Source organism: Macrobrachium nipponense, chromosome 2, assembly GCF_015104395.2.
Source record: "Macrobrachium nipponense isolate FS-2020 chromosome 2, ASM1510439v2, whole genome shotgun sequence".
Classification (NCBI taxonomy): Eukaryota; Metazoa; Arthropoda; class Malacostraca; order Decapoda; family Palaemonidae; genus Macrobrachium; species Macrobrachium nipponense.
In genome coordinates, this window is record NC_087201.1 from 23,076,171 (window position 1) to 23,102,365 (window position 26,195).

A 26,195-nucleotide genomic window follows, 5' to 3' on the forward strand; every position below is an offset into this window, starting at 1 on the left:
ATGAGACGCAAAGTTAGTCTGTGAAAAGCAGAAGTAAGGAGTACAGAGTATGTATAAAGTGAGAGTTATTAATGGTGTTAAATCCTATAAATATTTAGGAACAGTGATACCCGCCGCAGGTTCTCTCGAGTTGGAATTTAGTGAAGGACTCGAAGCGACTCGGACCGGGTGCAGGCCGAATATGGTTTGGATATCAAATAGACTGATTTTGCATACGAAAGCGAGATTATACGTTCTGTGTTGCTGTACTCTTATAAATCATGGTATGACCGTGAAGCTATATTTAAGACAAAAAATTATGATTTGAGAGAGAGAGAGAGAGAGAGAGAGAGAGAGAGAGAGAGAGAGAGAGAGAGAGAGAGAGAGAGAGAGCGCCGTGGAGAAGAATGTTAGGAATCTGATGGCAGGATAGAGGATAGACTTACTTATGATACCCCTGTAGGGTTGCTCCATGTGAATAGGTTTCGTCTTCTGGATATAATAATAATGATAATAATTAATAATGATTATAATGATAATTTAGCAGACGACACGCAGTACCGCGTGAATAAACTAAAATCAAAATAATAGAAGGAGATGCTTGAAGGGTTTTCATACTGAACAACTGACAGTTTTTTATTGCGGTAGTCGCTTATACCTAATGTTAAGGGATCATTAATTTTAAATATAAAAAAAGATATTAAAAAAAAATTGAAAATCCTTGGGTACGTTCTGTTCACCCCTGAAGCAGTTTCATTACCAGTGAGGAAGAACCTTTTGTATCCAACACTTCTTGGTCTTTTGAATCGTTTCAGACATGTTTTGTTATTTTATTTTTATTTTATTTTAAGTTTAGATAGTTTTTCCCCATCGCGTGGCAAGCTGTTGGCTGATAGGAAAGTTTAACGGAAACTTTGTTTGCAGAAGGTGTTAGAGACGACAGCATTAACTTGTAATTCAAGGCTAACCTTTTCCACTGGTGGGGCGGTCCCTCACATCCAGTTCACTGCCAAATTATTGAGGTCAGTAGAGGAACAATGAGCCACGCGAAACCTTCCGGCCAGCCAGCTCTGACATCTCGAATCCCCTGCACTGATACGAGAGCTCTAACCGCCGGAGCCTTGTCGGTGTACACTTCTTTTTGTAGTGTTCATAATGAGCAGGTAATGAGGTCGTTATCTAAAATGAGCAAGGTTAGGTATTCTGTAAGAATGTAATTGTCTCGCATTATTCCCAAGGTTATTTTGATGGCTAAATGTCGCTGGTGATATTTGAGGACACACACACACACTCTCTTTATGCATCTGTTTATGTGCTTGCGCATGTGTTTGCAGGTGCAAGCTGCACGTGTATTCACATCTGTTATATGAACGATTCCCGGAGGTTGAGCGAGCAGCCTCTCTTCCACCCACGATTTGACAGGAAATTCCTTAGGTCGTTTGTTCTTTGTTCTTAGCGAGGGGTGAGTTTGAGACGGTGAAAAGTTTCTGTTTTTTTCATGAGAGGGGAATAGGATGCGCCACTGACCTAAAAAGAGAGAGAGAGAGAGAGGAGAGAGAGAGAGAGAGAAGAGAGAGGTGAAAGTGGCCATTAATCTAATGAAAGTACGCCGATTGCTCATGATTTTGCTTGCCGTTGTTTGCAAACCCATTTTTTGTTATTTATTTATTTATTTATTTTTTTTGCTCTTTTAAGTTAGAATTGACTCCTCATTCTTCATATTATGGACACCTTATCTTTGGCAACTTTGTATTTTAAAATGTTGAAAGTCGCGTTGACCTTTGTACCATGTGACGAGCAGGCTACATATAGTTCATATCGATGTTGTTAAGAATGTAGCCATGTTGTGAAGATAATTTATTATTTAATTTTCACAGTGGCAAAACGCAAGATTGAAACCAATAACTTTTTATTTAATTTTCACAGTGGCAAAACGAAAGGTTAAAACCAATAACCTTTTATTTAATTTTCACAGTGGCCAAACGAAAGATTGAAACCAATAACTTTTTATTTAATTTTCACAGTGGCCAAACGAAAGACTGAAACCAATAACTTTTTATTTAATTTTCACAGTGGCAAAACGAAAGATTGAAACCAATAACTTTTTATTTTATTTTCACAGTGGCAAAACGAAAGATTGAAACCACAGAGCTGATTTTTGAGAGAACGGTTGCAAATTACCCATCGGGGATCATTTCAACTTCATGCTAATTAGAATAAACGGCGTTCAAACATGAACGTCTTGGACGTGATGTATCATTGTGACTAACAATGTTGAAAGTCAGAGAGAGAGAGAGAGAGAAGAGGGCAGGGAGAGGAGAAGCAGGGGAAGGAGAGGGGAGAGAGAGAGAGAGAGAGAGAGAGAGAGATAGCGGAGTGGGGAACGGGACGTATAGGAAGGGAAGAAGCAGGTCTCACCTCATGCACGCCTTAATGATTGACTTTGCAGCCGTACATAAATCACCTTGTAGAACCGAGAGCCGTAGCTGACGTGGATCTGAAAGTACTCCTCCTCCTCGTGAGAGAGTCCGCTTGCCGTATTCGCCGGAGGGCTGCTGAATAGAAGGAGAGATCCAAAACCCGCGGTCTTTATAAATGTTTTGCAAGAACGAAGGCTATGTCGCTGCTCCCATGGCCACCATCTCGCAGAAAGACGTATATAGCCCGTGCGTGAAACGGAACAAGAGGAATGTGGAACCTGAAAATTAAAATATATACGTTCGAGACGTCAAGAATACAGACAAGAGGCAATGCAGCCTCCAAACTTTTATAGAGCTGGGAAAACATTAGTCACCCTTAAAGACATTTCTCGTTTTTTTTTTCTTTATTCTCCTTTCTCTCAAGGAAATGATTATTAAAAATTTCACCTATTGATTTCCTCATTCAACATCTAGTCTACTCACTCCCCCCCCCCCTCCCATCAACCACCTCACACACGTACGCGAGCCCGTTTCCGTCCCGCTAGACATACTCCAAGGTTTGGAATGGACGCTCTGATAATGTGTGTCGTGTTCTGGAAACGCCTTGGAAGGCCCCGGAAACCTGTTGGGACTTTCCATCGCTACAGAGGTACCTTAAATGTGGTAGGTGGGTATCTCTCTCTCTCTCTCTCTCTCTCTCTCTCTCTCTCTCAATGACCTGGTAGTCTGTTTGCCCCATTCGTAAAGGTTCATGAAAGATTTTGAAAGGAATTTTTGTGTGTGTGTGTGTGTGTGTGTGTGTGTGTGGGTTAGGTGGCGGAAATGCCCTGAGTTTGGTACCCACTCCTCTCTGGCGTTAGGTGGGGTTATGCCAAGGGCCCATAATGTAGCCCGTCGTTGAATTACTGGGACATGTGCCATAGGTCGTTGTGGCTCACGAGTATTTATAAATGAATGTATACAAGAATGCTTAAAGGCAACGTTGTATTTATTTGTATATTATAAGTGAATGCGTAAGAAGTAGTGGTAGTCATTGAAGCTCATTCATGGTAAATTCATTCGAATTATCTCAGCTTTGGAAGACTTTTGATCATCTTTATAATATTAAGTTTATTCAAATGCTTGTACCGGGGATTCGGCATGAAGATGACATTTTACCTGTGGAATATTAAATGCACTATTCTCGTCTCGATTCACACGACAAGCACCAGTGTGTATATATAATATATATATATATATATATATATATATATATATATATATATATATATATATATATATATATATATATAATATATATATATAGTATAGTTCCTTGCTGTCGTTAGATGTATTACTCTTAGACCCGAACCTTTGCATGACTAAAATTAGGCTAGGGTTATCGCTGTCACCTCAAAGGTAAAAAGGGCAGTTGTGAGATACAGGATTCACGACTGAAGTCTTTAAATTTCCACAAAACCCCAATCACCTACAACCTTCCTTTTCTTGGCTCTAATCGGAGTAGTTTTGTGAGTTATTATATATCTGAAGCCATAGGAAAACCTTGAAAAGAAATAACAGTGCCAAGTACCCTTGTGTAATTAATCTTCGGGGCACCGAAGATGTGCTAATTACACAAGCGTACTTGGCACTCTGTCGTTTCTTTTCGAACCTTTTCTGAGTTATTATATATCTGAAGCCATAGGAAAACCTTGAAAAAGAAATAACAGTGCCAAGTACCCTTGTGTAATTAATCTTCGGGCACGAAGATGTGCTGAATTACACAAGCGTACTTGGCACTCTGTCGTTTTCTTTTCGAACCTTTTTCTTATGGCTTCGTCTGATAATCAAATCACTTGGATAATTTCGTGTTTTACACACACACGCACACACATATATATACACTAAGGCCGGCATTGTTTGAACCGTATTATATGTATATCATTTATATATATATAATAGATATTATATATATATATATATAATATAGATATCTATATATTTAATATAATAATATATATATATATATATATATATATTTTTTTTATATACATACATATATATATATATATATATATCTATATAGATAATAATATATATATATATATATATATATATATGCAATAATAAGACCCGCATTGTTTGAACCGTAGTATCCATAGTTATTTTTCACCGTCGAAAAAAAAGGTAAGAGCATATTTGGAATCCTCGTGAAGTGTTGTATCCGAATAATGTTTTCTTTTTCCTCTACAACTAATATTAAAGAAGTTAGCATGGGTGGATGTTCTGGTCAAAATGATAACCCTGATACAAAGCCATCCACTATAAAATCTACATATATGGTCCGAGTGTGGTTCAATTCGGTTCAGTATTTCGTTGTCTAGTGTGAATACTATATCACATCACCGTGATTCATATAAATTATTCGAGCTACAAATGTCCTTTAGTATCTAATTAGATCTTCCTCGGAATTAATATATTTTCATATATGTAAACCGAAGGAAAATTTTTAGTCGATTATAATTTCGTCCTCTTGTTGGTCTGAACCACCGCCCACCGGACAGAGAAGAAATCAGGTTATCGATTCGGCTAACAATTATCAACTAGAAATTCCCCTAATGGTTTACGTATATGAAAATATATTAATTCCGAGGTAGAGCGAATTAGATATTAAAGGACATTTGTAGCTCGCATAATATATATATATATATATATATATAATATGAATATAAATATATATATATATAGAATATATATATATATATATATATATATATATATATAATATATATCTATAAATAGTAGCATAGTGCCTCGCTAATGAGCGAAGGTAATTTTGAAGGGATTCCAACGAAACTAACACAAGGATCTAGGATCTACCCCTCATAGTAGAGAGAGATACGCTTAGGCTTACCACTACAGGGCTTTGAATCCAGATAAGAAATAAATGGAGAGGTGCCTTCCTTCCATAATGGGATTGTTTTGGTAGAACAGTAGACTGACTACTTGGTAGTCTCACACTTCAGTAGAGGAAGGAATGGGATTCCTCGTCTACTTATCATCTGGAGTCGAAGTTTATAGTGATGAGCTTATCGAAAAATTCCGGGAAATGGAAGCTAAAAAAAAAAAAAAAAAAAAAAAAAAAAAAAAAAAAAAAAAAAAATTGTTTTAACACGCACACACACCACCACACACTTTTATTTATTTATATAATAATTTTTGAGGTTCAGATGCGGTGCACAATACGTACTAAGTTTAGCCAAAACAGTTTTGTCTTAGTTCCACGAACAGTCTTGTTACTCGTTATCTAGAGACGATCTTGGCCCTGACTAACCTGTTCTTAGTGTGTGTCCGTGTCCGAAAACATGTCCCAAACTCCTCTTTTTGTGTCCTTCGTCATTTTGCGCGTTTGTTACACATATACCGATTGTGGAAGAATTGATTCTCACCACCGTGATTCATATACAAGCATTTTGTACGTATTGAGTTTATTAAACACTTGCTTATTTTGTCAGGCTTAAGTATACGTCTCTGTCACATTTACATCTAATCATTCCTTTATCTTCGTAGCATTTAAAAATGCTTCCTAATGCTGACAGAGTAGGGTGTGTCAGGCTCCATTCGAAACGAGGTAACAGTATTAATGCTATAAATTTCAGACGATTCGTTCCACCAATGTTGAAATGGTTCCCCTTTCTGTATGTGTGTTGCATTTGTTTTCTTGACAAAGAGGACCGAGGTGGTGGTGTTTCCAGTTTTCCCTACAAGTAATCGTTATGAATCAGGCCTTCGTCACTAGATTTCCCGCCTGGCCGACACCCTCTGGTGTGATTTCAGTAGGGACTTCTCCTTCCGTTGTATTTTTGTTTCTGGGCGCTTGGTAACAGTGTCCAGAAAGCAAAAATACTATAAGAGTACACTACTATAGTATCTTTGCTAGAAAGGGTGGTGGTTCTATTCCATTATTGTCTTCTAAGTTTATCTTAAGTCTAGTTACAAGTGTTGATGGTATATATATAGCCAACCTTTTATTTATATATGCAATTTTCATTAATTTATATATCGCTACTCTATCGTATTTTTCTTTGCAGGTGCTCGTGTGTGTGTGTATAATATATATATATATATATATATATATATCTATATATATACTTATATATATTAATTTATATATATATATATATGGTATATGAAAAGTTTATTTATGGAACTTGCTGTACGTGGGTATTGACGTATTTCGGGGCTCCTTATGAATCTATGTACATTGATAAAATACCAACGTCAGTTTAGGTCATACTACTTCCTTTCTGAGTTGAAACCACACTAGTCTTATCTCATTTCTTTTCATGTTTCTCTCTCTAGGCTTGTGTAAGCGTGGCGATTTTGGCTGCGCGCGCGTTCACTCTCTCACAGGTGTCCGACCTTCGCTAACTACTACGTACTACTGCTATTAATGATAATATTTACTTTGCGCTCCCTTGCTATTAAAAGCGTAGGAGAGAGAGAGAGAGAGAGAGAGAGAGAGAGAGAGAGAGGAGAGAGAGAGACGAGGAGAGCGAGACGAGAGAGAGAGAGAGAGAGAGAGAGAGTGTTTGGTGGTGAGGAACACCTAATATCCTTGTACGTATGTTTTAGTTACTCATTCATACATTTCACTGGCACGGAGTGTTAAACCTCAGCATTTTGTTATTGCTGTAATGGAGGTTATTTGAGTGAAAAGTAAATTTGTAAAAACAGAACGAAATAAGGTAGCAATCTCGTGCTTTGTTTGCTCTAATAAATAAAATTGGCGATTAAGAATAAATGTGTAGCAAGCGTTCAATGTTCGTACTATTAATACAACCAGTGACGTCATTAGATCTCTTTAGTCAGCGCGAAGCAGAAGCTGTGATAAATACCAATAAACATTTAGACAGGTTTCATTGCTAAATATTACACATCTTTGTATATAAGAGTAACTCAAATAAATAACCTCGGGACCCTGAAAATCCCATCAGTGCGCTCAGGCCCTTCCTAAAACATCAAGGAGACATACAAGAAAACAAGAGACAAGTAAACACCGAGTGTCCTTCCACAGCTAAGCTCGGTTGGTGGCAATAACCAGAGTACTACCGAGTCCTCGCGGTTGGCGCAAGAGAGAAAAAGGGCCAGCCTTCGAGATGACAACACCGACAGTGTTGCCACTTTTCCTCTTTCACTCGAGATCCGTGAGTGATATTCTCCCTCACTCGCTCACTTCCCCACATCTCACCTTCGCTTATAGTGCCAAGGACCCTGGTGTAGTAGTCATTTGATCGCCATTTCACTCAACCAGAGCACAAGTACTCGACGGTAAAATGTCTGTTTTAACCATCCTTGCCGCGCTAATCTCTCGCGTCAAACGAAGTCTGGCACGACCATCAATCCACTACAACACAACTGGAGCCGTAGACTTCATATTAGAGAAAGTTAAATTAGTAATTGACATTTCCGTTAGGCGAACAAACGTTATGTTGTTCAAATGTCTGAACGAACGAACTAACAGAATTGAATTCGATGATAAGATTTAAGCATATGTATCTTTTTAATATTTGCCCATATGTTTTTCCTAATCAAATCTACGCTCGAGATTACCGCGGTTGGTTACTTTTGAAGCTCAGGAACGAAGCGACCGTTATTTGAAAGCGTAACTATGTTCGCACGCGCTTTCCCATGGCCATTGCTACAACCACCACTGAATAGCGTCAGTCATTCTAGATTTGCAGATGCGTCCTTTATTTTATCATTACTTTCTAGTGCTAAGGAACAGCACACGTAGTTCTAGATTTGAACTTAATTCCTCATTAATTCCTCATTGTCGTCACCACCACCACCGAATGATGATGATGTCTGGCCCAGCATTTATCACTTACTGCCATACATCCTTTGCTTCGTTAGCTCCCCATCTTAGAAGGTGATTTAATTCTGCTTCAATCATCGTTCTTACTCCAAGAAACCAAGAAGCAAACAAAAGCAGGCGATTGACGCTTGCTATGCCTTCGGGACGTGAGTTGGAAGATAACTTTCACCCGCCGTTTCTTTGCCTGATTCTTCTTCGCGGCGTTTTGTCGGTTTCACAAGTGAAGCTCTTTTGATTTTTATGGCGATTGTTATTTAGGGTGAGAATTAGATATCATTGGAGTTTAGAGCTTTAATAATGATAATAGATAAGGAAGGTATGGTAAAATGCAACCGAATATATCTAAAAAATAATGAATAAAAAGCGCCCGGCGTGGATAAACAGTAATTATAAAAAGTAACAAAGAAATAAAGTAGTATTGTGCCTTCCAGACTCGGTACGTAGGCTAGGCTGCTGCTGTTTTAAGTAAGTGTTCCTGTCGTATGTACATTTTCGTAGGGTTATAACCTTTAGGGTTTTTCTTTGATGGGTGAGATTTGAATACTTTAGAAACTGGTACCAAAGGCGCTTCACTACAAATTCTACTGTGTATACGTTGCTGTGTTTTGAATTCCATCGGTATTAGTGCTAATAACTTTTTGTAAATGTTTACGACTAATAGTAACATTTATGTGGAAAGTTGGAGGTAATTGCATGTCTGTTGGTAGATTTGACTAATATGACAGTTTTTATATGAACGGTTTTTAGAAAGGGACATCTGCCTTAGATGGCCTCATACAAGAGAGGAAGTCCTCTTTGCCCCCCCCCCCCCCCCCCCCCCCCCCCCCCCCCCCCCCCCCCCCCCCATCGGCGCCCATGTATAGGCTAAGTGGGGAAGATACCAAGTGGAACTCGTATAGGTTGAGGAGAATTCCAAAAGAAAATTATGTCAGTGGGAAGATACAACAGGGAACTCTTGTAGATTCTGAAAATACCAAACGGAATTATATGTGAGTGAGAAGATAACTAGTAGATGTGAAAGATATTTGTGTGAGTGGGAATATACCAAAGGGAACTCATATGTGAGTGGGAATATTACTATGTAAAAGAACATGTTTTGGGAAGATGCTGAAGGAACTCATGTTTAGTTTAAGATACCAAAGGGAACTCGCGTATAGTTTGAGAAGACTCTTAATGGAACACTATATGTAGGTAGTGTAAAGATGCCAGATGTAACTCACGGAAAAGACCGGAAGGAATTTTGATTTTGGGAAGATATACCGAAAAGGAACTCGTTCTAGGATGGGAAAGTTCTTAAGGGAACTAATATATGTGTGTGGGGAAACTCACTAAAGGGAATTCAATAGTAGGTGAGAAGATACCAAAAGGAAATCATGTGTAGGTAAGGAATCCTACTCAAGGGAACTCCTGTGTAAGGGGAAGATACCAAAGAGAACTCGTGTGTATAGGGAGGAAGATATCAGGGGAACTCTTGTGGGGTGGAATTATTGTGTAGATTGGAACTTGGATGATACCAAAAGTAACTCGACGTTTAGGTAGGTCAATACCAAAGGGAATGCGTCTGTAGGTGAGAGGCGACGAAAGGGAGCAGAGAGGCGTTGCAGCCATGGAACCCGTTAGTTTCGACAGTGTGGTGATTCCAGTTAAGGGACGCTTCTCAGAGTAGGTCCCTAAGGCGTGGTGTGATAACTTTCTTGTCGAAAGGAATAGTCGAGGATTTTGTGTAACTCGAAATAAACTTTTTTATTGATGAACTTGGAAGCCGGTTGGGTACCGCATATATAAACGTAGTTGTTTGATGTGACTTCTGAATATTTGTTAGGACACTACAGTGGCGGTCAAGGATTCTTTAGATTTGAATGATATTCAAGGAGTGTCAAAATTCAGATTTCCAGGGACACTATCCGGAAGTGTATATATATGACAGGAATGCAAATGAAAGTCCTATGTCAATGAACATTCAGATATTCTCATCTATATATATATATATATATATATATATATATATATATATATATCTATATATATATATATCTGTGTGTATAGGCAAATATCACGGGAGAATGGTAGGAAGAAAGTCTATGCACTTTCGCCTATATTCATTTTTTTATATTTATTTTTTTGTCCCACGACAATGCCTGAATGAAGGCGAAAGCGCTCGGTATAGACTGCCAATCATTTTCCTGTGGCATTCGCTTATATGAAGAAGTAACGTAAATTAAAAAATATATATATGTATATAATATTATGTCTATATATGTATGTATGTATACGTGTGTGTGTAAAGAGTAGAAAGTAAGCGAAGAAGAATTATTTAAACGGTAGTCAACTGCAAATGCCTCGACTTGACTCATCCGAGTGGAAGGACGTCACAAGATGATTCACTTTGTAGTTCGTTTCCGTTAGTGAATGATTTCCACGTATAGTAATCAGTATGACTGTTCACACTGTGCGTTCCGTTAGGAAGGCTCGGGTACGTTTGGAAGACACGAAGACAATTCTTATCTCTGCTGGGAATAGCGAACACACGCTTGCGTAGAAGCCCCGCTGGATTTCGTAACAATTCGGGACCGTCCAGAATTGTAGTCGGTTACGGGAATTGACGAGGAGAAGGCTATAGAAATGACCTGAGGATGCAGTAGTATATTGAGATTCGCCGCAGAAAATCAGCTCTTATTATTGCTATCAATTAAAAGATGGGCCCGGTATATAGAGGCATGTTTACAGCGATGAGAACAGTTCGAAAAAACTGGATCGTGTAACTGTTCCAAAAAGCATGAGTTCCTTTTTAATACTATGCAGCATATTTTGTGTGTAAACCACACATAGATTGTCTAGTTTGTGTGGCAGTTGTAGAGAGCAATGGGCTTTGATGTCTAAATGAAGTGTAGTCACTAGTGTTAAGAAATTTAGATGAATGGCATGAGTGCTTACTCGGGACCTGTATAAGATTTTCCCGTCGCGCGTAGGTTGTAAACATTACATTAATAGCTTTTAACGTATTTCCAAACGTGCTAAAATCTACAGTCAAACAGAGCAATGTGTCACCAGCGAAAATCGAAATAAATACGCTACATTTTATTAGAAATAAGTTTTCTTTACTGTTTGATATGCATATTATTTATTTTTAACATTTTCGCTCTAATAAATAAATCATAAATATCCTACCCTAAGATTTCTGCATCTTTCAATCAACACGTCAACACGAAACACCTTTTATATATATAGATATATATATATATATATATATATATATATAAAACCGTTAGGCTCTTTCCTACCCAACAACAAGAACAAGAAGAGCAACAAAAAGGTAGTTTGTAGGCTTACTCCCTGAGTAAGCGGAAAGAAGATTGGCCGGGTCGTAGATGTCAAGAGTGAACAGACTTTGCGGGAACGTGACCGAACCACAACCGTAGGATGGTGACGAAATGACCAGCAGTTAATTAGCCGTGCAAGCCATAGGCCAAGAATAAATTGTACTGTACCGAATACTTTTATGTCGTTAAATGTGTAGTAACTCACATATACTTAAAAGGGTTAGATGCAGTTTTCAAAATGAGTGTATACTTTTCACCTACCTCAAATATACACCTACCTCTTATGGTAGTAGATAGACCATCAGGTGCCTTTGTTCTTTTCGTTATATATATGTATATATATATATTGCTATTATATATATATAGATAGATATATATAATTATATATATATTATATATGTATGTATACACACACATACAAACAACACAAAACGTTTATATATACAAGCATAACAGGAGCCGCTGCTCACATCACATCTACTGGGTAACGAAGGAAAGCTCATTGCTTCTCATAATTCATTGTGCCGACGTTTCACAAAATATTTTTGTCAAAAATGTGGATTTATTACATGGCCGTCATTCTTGATAGTTATTTATATTAAAAGTAAAATGGCAAAAATCACGGTAATATATAAGAAGGCTTAGAAAAACTTGAGATTATCAAATTGCTGTTAACTGGTGATGTGTATTTGATTGTTTTATGATTTTTTTTATAAATATTTTACTGTGAATTTTACAGTTTTACTTTATAATCACTTAAAAAATCGATGAGGAATTTTTTAAAACTTTATGTATATTTTATTGTCATGTGTTTTTTTTATGTTTTGCTGTTTTATTGTAGTATTTAATTTTTATCAGGGATGTTAATGTAATAAATCTAAATTTTTTGTTATAAAATACTTTTTAAGTTATTACGAGCAAAATGATGTTCACATTTTACCAGCATTGATAATGCACCCAGTAGATGTGTATGTATGTAGAGTGTATTTGTATGTATCAGTTTCCATGTATGAAGCGTAATGTCATGCACATTATTTAATACGAGAATACTTCTAAATTGATAGCCACGTTAAACCATTTCGGTCCCGGAAGAAGTAGTTAACAAAGCAAGTAGTAAATACGAGTTCTGGTTAGTAAATAAACATTATCGAAGATAACCTTATCGGCGCCATTCTTTTTTTGTTCTTTCTCTCTCTCTCTTTTTTTCTTTTTATCGTTGTTCAGTGCAAACGCACCCTCACTACATCGACACGAAACATCTCTCTCTCTCTCTCTCTCTCTCTTGGTTATTTTCATATTATCTTCAGTTACCAAATCTCTCTCTCTCTCTCTCTCTCTCTCTCTCTCTCTCGGTTATTTTCTTATTATTTTCAGTCACCAAATCTCTCTCTCTCTCTCTCTCTCTCTCTCTCTCTCGGTTATTTTCTTATTATTTTCAGTCACCAAATCTCTCTCTCTCTCTCTCTCTGGCTTATACACCGATTATTTTCAGAGACCAAAGCACTGTAGATGTATTCTGCGTTGATAACGAACAGAGGCTTCATTCGATAATCGTCCCGTAGTAGATATTATGCATCACGGATTCGAGATTCAGCGGATTATTAAAGCGGCCCCCTTGCATTTACACGCGTTATGGGCAGAGGCTGACAGAACGGACATCCATCCATCCGATTGCTCTCGCCAAGCTTGGAGCAGAAATAAAAAATGATTGATAATGAGAGATGAATTGGAAAAGGGGTGTCTGGCGGGACACGGCGGTGGGAATACGGAAGAAGGAGACCTTGATCTCTGGTGTCAGCTGAAGTGTCGATTGTTGGCACACGCTGCTGCTGCTCGCTTCTGTAGAGGAGAAAATACACTTTTGATGTTACAGAGATAGAAAAGGGAGGCCGGGTAGTGCGGCTTTAATAGCTGGGGTTTTGGGATTCTGGTGGGAGAGGGAGGTTGGTCACCCAGGAAGGAGGAAGGTAGGTAGGTCTTCCTTCACCTGTAGGTGGAAGATGGAAGGCAGCCTCGTTGTCGTCATGGAAGGTCGCAGGTTGCAAGTGGTTCGTTGTGGGATCAGTATAGGAGTCGTCATCTGCCTCAGTACGATAGGAAGCTGATGGAAGGTATATAGATGAAAGTTTTGTTGAATAATGATGAAGTCCGAAGTAAGCCTCATTATCAGAGACAGGTTTTCAGTCAGATGCTTCTTGCTTGGAAGTTGCAGTATTCGGGAGTATAGGCCTACACACTGTACTACAGTAGAAATTATATATACTCCCTTGACACTCAAATGTTTCCTTCTTTTTTCAAAAAGTTTATATAAATTTCTGCTTCTAAAAACTGATAAGAAAAATTGTATCAGACAATATTCCTCGCGGGTGAAATTGGTTTTAAAAATAAACTTCCACGAAAAGCATTCTGGAAACGAAGGCAGGAGAGGAAGTCTACAGCTTTAGCTGATAAGGCATTGAGTAGAAGTGGTCAGGATGTCGTGAGAGCAGTATGCATATATTCCACCATGGAGCTCTGGCTCTTTGTGCAACATGCCTCATTGGCGTGGTCGGTATGGTGTTGGCGCACCACCTCGGTGGCCGCGAGTTCGATTCTCGGGCATTCCATTGAGGTGTGAGAGATGTGTATTTCTGGTGATTGAAGTTCACTCTCGACGTGGTTCGGTAGTCAAGTAAAGCCGTTTGGTCCCGTTGCTGAATAACATCTGTTCCCATGCGACGTAAAAGCATAAAAAAAAAAGTGTAATCCACGGCGTAAGTATATACGTAGACTATGGTGAAATCTGTGCTACTAATACGTCAGTCTACGCACAGATATTTATTGTCAGCGTGTACCATCTCTTTTTAGCTTGGATGTTTTTTGTTTTGTTTTTTCCTTTGAGACACAATAGTCAGAAGAATTTCTACGCGAATAGCCAGGTTGTAGAAAAGGCACGGGTAAAAATCGAGCCCTCTGTTGTAGAGGAGCACATCTCGTGGTGGTGTGGCGAGAATATCTTACAAATTAACCGGATCATTGGGAATGATAATGATGACGCCAACATTTAATGCGACTTTATAGGTAAATCATCAGGTTAAAAGGAGTCTTGTCAAAGAGAATTCTGCTGAACAATAGAACAAGTGACAGATCAGTTTTAATGTCCTTGGTAAAGGCTAAGTCAGTGGAATGAATGGTTGAGCAGCTTAGATGGGGTTTTACTTGAATAGTCTTGGTGTAAGTAAATGGCTGATAAAATCCTCATAGTTTTCCGGGTAGAGACCTCTAGGGATGTCCAGTTTCGTTTTGTGAATATCTTGACTGGACTGTTGGAAAAGAATGGTTTTGATTTTAGTTCAAACAGCCGAGAAGTTGATATACATATACGGAAGGTTGGAGGTATTTTATGAATGACCCAACTTTTATAAACAAACGCGCACTGTGGAGTATTTGATTTGTTGCCTAAATATGCACCTTTCTTATTACCCTGTAGGGGGTTAATGCCGTCAGTGCACCTCACACAGGCACTGTAGGCATTACTTTAAGGTTCTTTGCAGCGTCCCTTCGGCCCCTAGCTTCAACCTCTCATTTATTTTACTGTAACTCCGTTCATTTTCTCTTCCACTTTTCACCCATTCCCAACAATTCCTCGTAGGTCCCAGCGCTTGGCCTTTGGCCTAAATTTGATATTCCATTCCACTTTTGTTATAAAAAACCCTTTAGGCCAAGTAGAGATTCGGGTTTTTATCTGTGAATGTGCCACGTGGATGATCCAGTCTTATTTAGAACAGCAAGAAATTCGGTGTAAATAATCGACTAAGGAAATTTTTGTAGTCAAACGCCACTTAGATTGATGTGTCATGGCTCCGGTTACGAGAGAGAGAGAGAGAGAGAGAGAGAGAGAGAGAGAGAGAGAGAGAGAGAGGTCTAGACCTTGGTTTTTAGCTCAGCGTCCATGAGTTTAGACTGAGAGTATCATTCTCCCATCCTGGTCGTACTTGGTAGACCCCTACCCTCTTTGTTCAGCTCCGAATTTGATATCCTTTAGAGAGAGAGAGAGAGAGAGAGAGAGAGAGAGAGAGAGAGAGAGAGAGAAATAGCATCCCGGGTGTAAAACACTCGGGCATTCGACTGTCAACGTGCTCTCAATTTATTAGTTTTTTATCATTTATAATCTCTCTCTCTCTCTCTCTCTCTGTATTTAATTAAAAAAAAAGCATGATTCTTTCGTAGCGTGTCATCTTCTTACTGTAGCAACTCACTCTATCTGTTAGTTGATTTCATTTGACAAAAGCTTTGTTCTTTCATAGTGTATCATCCTACAGTAGCAGCAGCTCCCTCCCTCTCTCCCTCAAATGTTGTGGTGATTCTCCGCCCCCCCCCCCCCCCCCCTTCCCTCTCTGCCATGCCATGGATTGGGTATCAGCAGTATCCCTGAGGTCTATACTCCCCTCCGCCCTTGTTAGCGCTCACCTTATCTCATTTCAGTGTGTGCTGTGTGGAAGGCTCCTGCTTTGTTTAGTTGTTCCGAGACGCGAACTTTTAAAAAAGTTAGAGCATCTGCGTTCAAGGTTTAAAAGTCAGGAACGAAATGCCGACGACATCATCCGTTACCATTTCTTGGCTATTTTTTTTTTTCTGTATCATTCTGATTCAGCATTTAAGCTTCCATTTTTTCTTTTTTTTAAGGCATCAAAATTTCAGAAACTGATAACTAGATCTGTCCCATTTCTTTGTTCTGCTGGTTTATCTGTTTCTCTCCTCTCTTCATTTCTGTCGCTCGGTTACGCCCCCCTTTTTTTTTCTATCCTGACATTCACGATATAGTATCCTACCCATATTTCCCATAGTGTTCCTACTGTTTCTCTGTCAGACAAGTTTGTCTGCTCATTCCTTTATCGTAATTTATCATACTAATTTACAGGGTTGGTGATTGTTTTTTTATTTAAAAAATCAAGAAAATAAATCCGTGATTTATTTGTTTTTTTATTTGTTAGATGTTTTTTCAATCCTTTTTTTCCTCAAAATGTGTTTTATGACAGAATTACTATTGATTTATCTTTTATATTTCGAGTTCTGGCCTATAGTATGTACTTGCAATTTTTTTTTATCAAAATAAGAGATGCAGTACAGTTATGAGGAAGTTTTTATTAACCTCCAAACCATTTTTTTCAATTTGTTTGCTTTTAAATTAAAAAAAAAAAATTTAAAAATCATGATTTTTAAGAATGAAAAAATCAATTATTTAATCACTTGATTAAATCAGTTTGATTGAATCATTACCAACCCTGCTAATTTATATATTTAATTTTATTTAGGGCGCCGAATAATCCTGATGGGTCTCGCCCAGCGCCTCATGTCCTAAACTTCATAATCAGTCAATCTTCTTTGTACCTGTCATCGTTTTGCTTTCGTTTTCCATATAATTGTTTTTTTTATAGCTGGATTAGTTGAGCGTGTGTCTATTTATTTTTCTCAATGGGGGAAGGAGGTCTACTGGACACCCCATGATGTACTATTGCTTTTGTCCCCCCCCCCTCCCCCCCCTTCCCTTCACCCCCTCCCTGCTTCTGAGCTTCTGTACACAGTACTCCGTGCACACACCCAGCGGAAGGGATGCTCTCGTCTCTCACTACATGGAGGGGGATGTGCAAGTCTCTCTCTCTCTCTCTCTCTCTCTCTCTCTCTCTCTCTCTCTCTCATTTATATTCACCCCGGACGCTCTTTAATAGAGTTAATTACTCTACAGGCGACGATTCATCTTTCTGTGATCGGACTAGATTATTATGGTCTGTTTGCCCCAAGACCTTGCTATGCCCGACCTTGTGTCACCTCTTATGCCCTTGCGTACGTACGCCAGAAGCATTGGTGTATATATGTCTCATGACTAATAGAGTACTCTATGTATTCTGGGTATGTCATTTCCTTTACCGTTTCATTTTTAAAAGTTTCTTAACTCATTATTAAATTTAATACAGCTTTGTAGTTTGTGTGGAAACACGAATAAATGTATTTATTGCCTGTGTGTGTTCTAGTATGAAAGCCTCTTCCCTGTTGCAGTCTTTTATTGAAATCAGACTTATTCGTTATTATGCTGAGTGACCTATTTGGTCCCAGTTCTTGGCCTCTTTGGCTTAGACCTGGCATTTTATCTGATCCTTCGGGCCAGCCCTATGAGAGCTGAAAAGTCAGCTCAGTGGTCTGGTTAAACTATTTTGATAATAATAATAATAATTTACCGTTTCATACATTTTGGCGATCGCCTCTCAATTAAGTCGTCAATAATTGCTGCCTTGAGATCCCGGAAGATTGAAACAATTTAGTTATGAGATGTTCTGACATCCTGGGCTCGACGGGAATCCCCCCTACAAAAAAAAAAAATAATAATTTTTTAATAAAAGTAATTTCATCAGTTTTGTGAAGGGACACATTCCCTTCCTTCTTTCAGAGACTTACAAACAGTCAAAGGAGATCTCGTGGTTAAAAGAAGAAATATTTTAGTCAAAATCATTTTAGAAACAAATTTGTCTGAAGTAAAACATTCCAGAGCTGGCAAATGAAGTGCAAAAAAAACATGTTATTCGTCAACAAGTAGTTACTGGAAAGTCAGTTTGGCATTCTGTAATAGTTTCGTAAATATATGGAAGCATGTCTCTGAACAAAGAAAAAAATAATAAAATATTACAAATTAAGATAAGAGAAATTGAAATGGAAATAATAAAATTGAAAGAATAAATAATAATAAAAATAAAATTGAAAATATTAAAAAGAAAAATGACAATATAATAATAAAAAATAATCAAATAATAATAATAGAAATAAAAAACATTATAGTTTGCCAGCAAACTAATTCTAAAGAAAGCACATAAATATAAATATACAAGAATATAAATAAGAACATTTGGGTGTATGGTGTATTTTTTACGTCTGACTTTTTATGAGATTTTATTACTACGCTTGTAAGCTTATCCAAAGTAGAGTTATTTTACTGAATATTACTTGTAGTAGGTATTAGAATTTTGATGGCCTCTGTTATTGTACAGTGTTTCGTATCCATTACGGCAGGTACTGCGTTAGTTCCTCTCCCCGTAGTGGTTGAGTGCCACCTGCACTTCACATGGCGCACTGTAAGCATTACTAAGGGGTCTTTGCAGCGCCCCTTCTGCCCCTAGCTCCAACTTCTTTCATTCCTTTTACTGTATCTCCTTTCATATATATTGTCTTTCTTCCTTCTTACTTTACACTCTCTCCTAACAGTTGATTAACAGTGCAATATCCGTTTCAGCGTTGAATGACCTCATAGGTCCTATTTCTTGGCCTTTTGACCTAAATTCTATATTCTGTTCAGTTCTGGCCGCATTTACTATATGTCGACTTTTTACTTATTTCCAAGTCATTGGTTTCTCCCGTTTTCTTTCCATAGTATACGGTAAATATACATGAATTGGACGAATTTGCGTTACAGATGTTATTGTCATATATTTAAATTTCAAGCGCCTCAGTGGCGTGATCGGTATAGTGTTGGCGTGCCACCTCGGTGGACCACGAGTTCGATTCTCGGTCATTCCATTGAGGAGTGAGAGATGTGTATTTCTGGTGATAGAGTTCACTCTCGACGTGGTTGGGAAGTCACGTAAAGCCGTTGGTCCCGTTGCTGAATAACCACTGCTCGTTCCATGCAACGTTAAAACGCCATAAAAACAAAACATATATTTAAATTTCGGATTTTACTGTAATTCATGTGTGTAATGGAGATGCTTATTTCATTTTCGTAACATGGTATTTTATTTTAACAAAACTTACTTTACAAAAAAGGGCTTTTTCATTTTGAGGGTACTTTGTGCAGATTCGAGGAATCTTTAATTTCAGGATCTTGCTGCAAATTATTTACATTTTCCCAATTTATGGTTTTTTTTTTTAGTTATTAAATTCCGGGACTTTCAAATTTCATCAACCATGTGATTTTCTATTTTAATAAATTCCGGGACTTTCAGTTTTATCGACCATTTTTCAGCCTTATTTGTCTTTTTTGTCAAATCGTGACTATATTTGAATTCAAGCAGTATTTGCAGTATATTTTGTTGTGCCAAATCAGGGAACTTTTTTTGTTTGATGCCAGATCGGGGATTTTTTTTTTTATATTGATAATCAATCCCATCTTTGTAAATTCATGGAATGATTGTATTTTCCACGTGGTGGAAAATTTAATTTCTGAGTCCTGCCTTTGCCGAGGCCGAAATGCAAATTATTTAATATTTGGGAACTAGTCATTCAGAGTATTATGTGTATAGTTATATATCGGGTCTTATTTTTAGTGGATGGAGCCGTGCTCTGTTTATTTAGATATAACAGTTTGAAAAATACTAATAAAGCTCTTTATTTATTTGTTTATTTTTAAAGTTGATAGGTCCCAATACGTTCCAGGAACACAATTTTGAATCCTCTTGTGATGATGGTACGCTTACGATTGTAATTGCCATTTTATTTATATGCAACTTTTACATGTAGTTCTTTTACGTTTGAATTTCTGACGGTCACACGTCCCTGTATTATTATATAAAAGGTATATATTCTTCGAAGACCTTTTATTTACGAGTTTAGTTCGCTATCGATCCTTTGTTTGGCTGCGATTATGATCATTCTACTATTTAACGAAGTAAACAATGTCCAATTCATCTACTAGGGACTTTTAGAATATAGTACCGCAATATTCTAAAAGTCCCCGGTAGATGAATACGCACCTTAGACACCCAGACAGACAACCTTTTTGAAAAAGAGGCAGAAGAAAGGAAGAAAAAAAATGTGTATATCTGTTCCTCGAGATCCCAACCAAAGCCTCTCATTGTCCTGTCCAACGCGGACGAGTTTCGAAACGGAGAGAGGTTGTGGGCTTTTGGGGATGGGGTGAGGAAAGATTTGGGGGGGGGGGGGATGGGGAGGGGGGGGGGTATATGGTTGGAATCTCCCTCCCTGATGTGTAGTACTTCCTCACCACCACCATCGCCTTTCTCACTGGTTGTTCCAACACAGACTGATTCTAAGGCATTTCCATTCTCGGCCTCATTCCTCTTCCACAACTTGAGGGGTCTGTACAGTAAACGCCTTGACTGGTAGTGTTCAAGTTTTACGGAGTATATTGAAGAGTAGAGAGAGAGAGAGAGAGAGAGAGAGAGAGAGAGAGAAATACGCACGTGTCAGTGACCTGCTGCACCGTATCGGAGAGGTAACCAGTAGTAGTATTTAGGGAAAACGCTTATCTGTTATAACTTCGTTCGATGACATACCAGCAACCAACTGTCACCTCATTAGATGTTTACGAAAAAAAAAAAATAAGAATCTAGGAGAAATGACGCTTGTTTGTTTACCTTGCACAAAAAGAAAGGAAAAGAAAAGAAAATAAAAAATTTTGCTTGGGCATCGTGAACAATGGAGTAGGTTTTATATAATATATATATATATATATTATCTATATATATATATATATCTATATATATATATATATATATATATATATATATATATATATATATATATATATAATGAGAGAGAGATGAGACGAGAGAGAGAGAGAGGCCGGAGAGAGAGAGAGAGAGAGAGAGAGACTTCATGGCAGTCTCTATCTGTAAATCAGGAAGGTACTTAATTCATTGATTTCTTGTAATTTCCATGTATCTCTGACGTATATTAGCCCAACAACTCTCATTGCCTTTTGTTTTAATCTATTTTCAATGTTATTTTTTATTTTATTTATTTTGTGTGTGTGTAACGGAAACGTCATTGTTCTTGCGTGCGCGTCTGAGGCTTCCGCAAGGTGTGTAGTAAACCCCCGACTCCTTTTTTTTTTATTTTTTTATTTTTTTTTTTTTTGTGAGGCACACCTGCGCGTGTCCTTGAGGGGTTCACTGGCCATTATGTACTTCAGTTTTCAGGCTGATGCTGCTGCCCACCCCCACCAGCAGCAGGCTCCTGCTCCTGCTGCTCCTCCTCCTCCTCCTCCTCCTCCTCCTCCTCCTCCTCCTCCTCCTCTTCCTCCTGTAGGGCTGCTTGGCGGCGGTGGTCGCCATAAACGGAGGAACAAAGAAGTGAAGGTTTATCTGTAGATTTTTTTTATGAAGTTTTCTTTTTAGAGAGAGAGAGAGAAATAATTGCATGTGCTCTGGGTTATATATATATATATATATATATATATATATATATATATATATATATATATATATATATATATATATATATATATATATATATATATATAAAGATATATGCCACGAAGGAGTAACTGCGAGGCCTTTCGACGTTTCCACGTCCTTTACTGAGCAGAACTGACATACATGGGAGAAAAGACAAAACAAAACCAAGAATTCGTATAACTGACAGATAGGGATTATAAAGAGATTAGTACCTAGAATCCGACACACCTGGAAGAGAGTAACCTTCCCAAACAAGCATAAACATATATATATATATATATATATATATATATATATATATATATATATATAATATATATATATAATCTCTCATGCTAGGCTTCATAAGACGTGATGGCGTAGATTCCAGATAGCATCAGTACTTGAAGGGGGTGGCTTTGTAATTTTAAGAATGTGAAATCTAAACAGTACCTTGTGTGTGTGTGTGTGTATATATATATATATATATATATATATATATATATATATATATATATATATATATATATATATATATATATATAATGTGTGTGTGTTCCTATATCGTGACTGAGCCTACGCAAATGTTAGGTCTATGTTTGCATTGGCGGTTTTAAATGAAGCTGTTAAGCGATCATTTAATCAGATGTAAACTAATGTCATTTTTATATTCTGCAAGTTTTCTTTATCCGATAGTTCCTCGTTGGACAAGTGGTTTACCTACTCGCCTGCCAATCGATTCGGTAGTCGCGAGTTCGATTCCCCGCTATGCCAACCAAGAATCAGTGGAGTTTGTGTCTGGTGATTAGAAATTCATTTCTCCATACAGTATGGTTCGGATCCCACACTAAGCTATAGGTCCCGTTACTAGGTAACCAATATTGGTTCTTAGCCATGTGCGGTTCACTGTAAGCATTACTTAAGGTTCTTTGCAGCGTGCCTTCGGTCCCAAGCTGCAATCCCTTTCATTCCTTTTGCCGTACGACCTTTCATATTCTCTTAATTCCATCTTACTTTCCACCCTCTCGTAACCATTGATTCATAGAGCAACTTTGAGTTTGTCCTCCTGTTACACCTTACAGACCTTTTACTGTCAGTTTCTGTGCCGGCGCTGAATGACCTAATAGGTCCCAATGCTTGGCCTTTATAAGCCTAAATTCTCTATTCATTTCAATTCATAAGCATGTCGAATTTGTTTCTATTTGCTCCTTTGTTGTTTTACTAGACTGATCTTTTCCATCCGCTAAATGGCCATGTTTGTGCTGGAGGATATTTAGTCTGGCAGTTTAGGGAGGATATTTTTATTTACTTTTAACTAATTTCAGTTGATGATTGGCTGACCGAAGACTGTGAAGTTCAAATACGTGAATGATTTTTTTTTGCTGGTAATTCCTTCCTGCCTTCGAATGAGCGTAGAAAATGAGAGGAGCAAACCGGAATAGGGCCTTTCCAGAGCCGCGATGCCATTTCATTGGGCCGTGGGGATAACTTAAGAGCTGAGGTGTAATTTCGTAGAGGCGTTGATGGTGTTTAAGGAACCGAGGATGTTGAAGATACTAAAGGGGGAGGTGCTTCTTTCCCTCATTCTCTCGTTCCTCCGTTGTTCTGGTTGCTGTTTCTGAGAGGCTCATTTTTCCTGATCCTGCCTTCGGGCTGTGAATCGTCAAGAGGAGGAACCTCGACGTACATTAGCCCAAGGTTGTCCGGTAAAATTAGTTGTGGGTGTCGACGAGCTTCTGATGAGGTTCCTGAGAAAGTTATCGGAGGGACGTGAGGCTGTGGAGATGCATAGGGGCATCTCCCGTAGGGGTTCATAGCACCCTCAGTGCAACTTAGCATTACTTTAAAGATTCTTTGCAGCGGCAACCCCTGTCATTCCTTTTACTGTACCTGCTCTCATATTCTTTCTTCCATCTTACTTTCCACCCTCTCATAACAATTGGTTCATAAAGCAACTGCTTTGAGGTTTTCCTCCTGTTAATCCTTTCAAACCTCTTATTGTCAATTTCCGTTTTAGCGCTAAATGACCTCATAGGTCACAGTGCTTATTCCAGACTTATCGTGGGTCTCTTAATTTAAAAGAAATTTGTTAACTTTTCAAAATAACTGTTTAGTTTACAGATGTGTGTTTTTTGAATTAGTGAACTACTGTTATTCGCATTGTTATAATTGGTTTGATATTGGTAGTTGGTTTTTGTATTAATATTACTGAAAGGTTATCTTTTATCTCCAAGATTGTTCTGTGAATGTGAAATCTTGACACACACACACACACACACACACACACACACTTCAAATTACTGCCGGTAAAGCTGAATGTTACAGACTTTCCTTTTAACTTCTACCGACGTCCATCGCCTTCTCCGGAGAAATGTCATATTTTCGTAATAAGACTTGAAGTTAACTTCAGCGTCAGAGCAGATATCGATTTGGAATGTTTACTGTAACCTGAATCTGTGGAGCAAAGGAACCGGGCTTAACGTTATTATTAACTTGAGAATATTTTTTTTATAGATAATAGCTATATCTGTATGTTGGCATATATATATATATATATATATATATATATATATATATATATACTATGCATGCATACATCCATCCATATATAGAAATAGATATTTTCTATTTCTATATATGTGTGGTTTGGGTCTTAAATTTTTTTAGTGGAAATCGTAAACAAAATGTGTGAAGGAATCGAGTAGTTAAGAGGGCATTGCGGCTATTAAATACAAAAACATCGGGTAATTATGTGGCTATATATGTAATATATACATACGTACGTGTGTACATACACAATTATGTATGTTTGTGGGTGTAGTTGCGAATCGTAGTCATATGATCCCTACTGTTTCTAGACAGAAGTGTATAATGATCAAGGATGATGATATTTTAGAAACATGGAAGTGTGGGAAATTAGTTGGCAAATAACTATTTTTAATTTACCCTCATCGTCGGTGGTATCATTATTGTTCGTGTAAACCAACACACGTCCTTTTATATAGAAATCAATCGCCCTCACAGCGCGAACGAATCCAGCGCCTCTCGAGTGACGAACAATGGCGACCCCAGATGAGCCTCTCTGGTCGCCAAGGAAACTGGAATCAGAGACCTTCAACTGAGAAGTTACACCAAGAAGGGTTGCACTTCTGTGGCTCGGTTGGTAGCTCCCTCGCCTCACGGACGAGAGGTCCTGGGTGCAAATTCCCCATGCGATGTATACTATAGTAGATTCACATCAGCCGCGCATTTGATGTCTAGGCCCATCCCTTACGACGCTCGTGATTGGCTGTTGATAAGCCAGTCACAGATCTGGAAACTGTCTCTCTCGAGAGTTCACATAGGCACGATGTATGTTCCACCTCTCCTGAAAGACGTATACCTCAGGAGAGGTGGAACATAGATCCTACCCATGTGAACTCTCGAGAGAGACTTAGTTTTTCCAGCTTATAAAAGCCGTCGTAAAGGACTGGCCTAGACATCAAATGCATGGTTGATGTGAATCTACCTTAGAATTGCACCCGGCAAGGGGGTTGGGGGGGGGGGGGAGCGTCCCCCCTATGCTAGGTCAGGTCAGTTCGGCTGGGTTGAGTTCAGTTCAGCTCAGTTCACTTCAGCTCAAGTTGAAGGAGGTGAGGTAATTTGGGCGCGGGAAACATAGTGGGATTATTTTCATGTAGATTTTTTGGTTAGTTTTCCAAATATGGCGTCCCGCTTTTTCAGGGAAGGTCCCGGTACTCTGTCACAGTTCCAGAATGTGGTTTGGTCCCGTCGTGAGGCAGAAATGGATTTATATTTTGCACGTGCGTGAGACTTGATTATCATCGTACCCGCACAGAAGAATGAATTCAAATACAACGGTCTCTGTTGGTTTACACTGGTTGGTCCGGAATTTGAATACAATTCTCTGGTGTTCAATGTGTGCAGTTTAGCCAATGGAACTCTTCACAGGTATTTTGGGAATACTTTGGGTCCAACTTTTTCAGTGGACTGTGTCTAGGTATATGTATATGTATTGCTTATGTTGTTAGAGTTTGTGCATGTGTGTGAGCGCGTGCATAGCTATATATGTAGCTGTGTATGTATATATGGATACACATTTATATATATATATATATATTAATATATATATATATCGAGCTACAATGTCCTTTAATATCTAATTCGCTCTACCTCGGAATTAATATATTTTCATATATGCTTAGCCGAAGGGGAATTTTTTCTCGATAATAGATTTGCCTGGACCAGGGCGCGAACCTATGGATCCTTTCAAACCCAGGAACGTCAGTGAAGCTTTTCCTACTACACCACCGCGAGAGGTGGTGTAGTAGGAAAAGCTTCACTGACGTTCCTGGGTTTGAAAGGATCCATAGGTTCGCGCCCTGGTCCAGGCAAATCTATTATCGAGAAAAAATTCCCCTTCGGTTAAGCATATATGAAAATATATTAATTCCGAGGTAGAGCGAATTAGATATTA

The 26,195-nt window shown here is 38.2% G+C and overlaps 1 protein-coding gene across 6 annotated transcripts in view; it reads left to right on the forward strand.

The window, feature by feature from the left end:
• LOC135220483 (serine/threonine-protein kinase NLK2-like) overlaps nt 1–26,195 on the forward strand; it is a 262,853-nt gene that overhangs the window by 34,418 nt on the left and 202,240 nt on the right. The window lies entirely within an intron of this gene.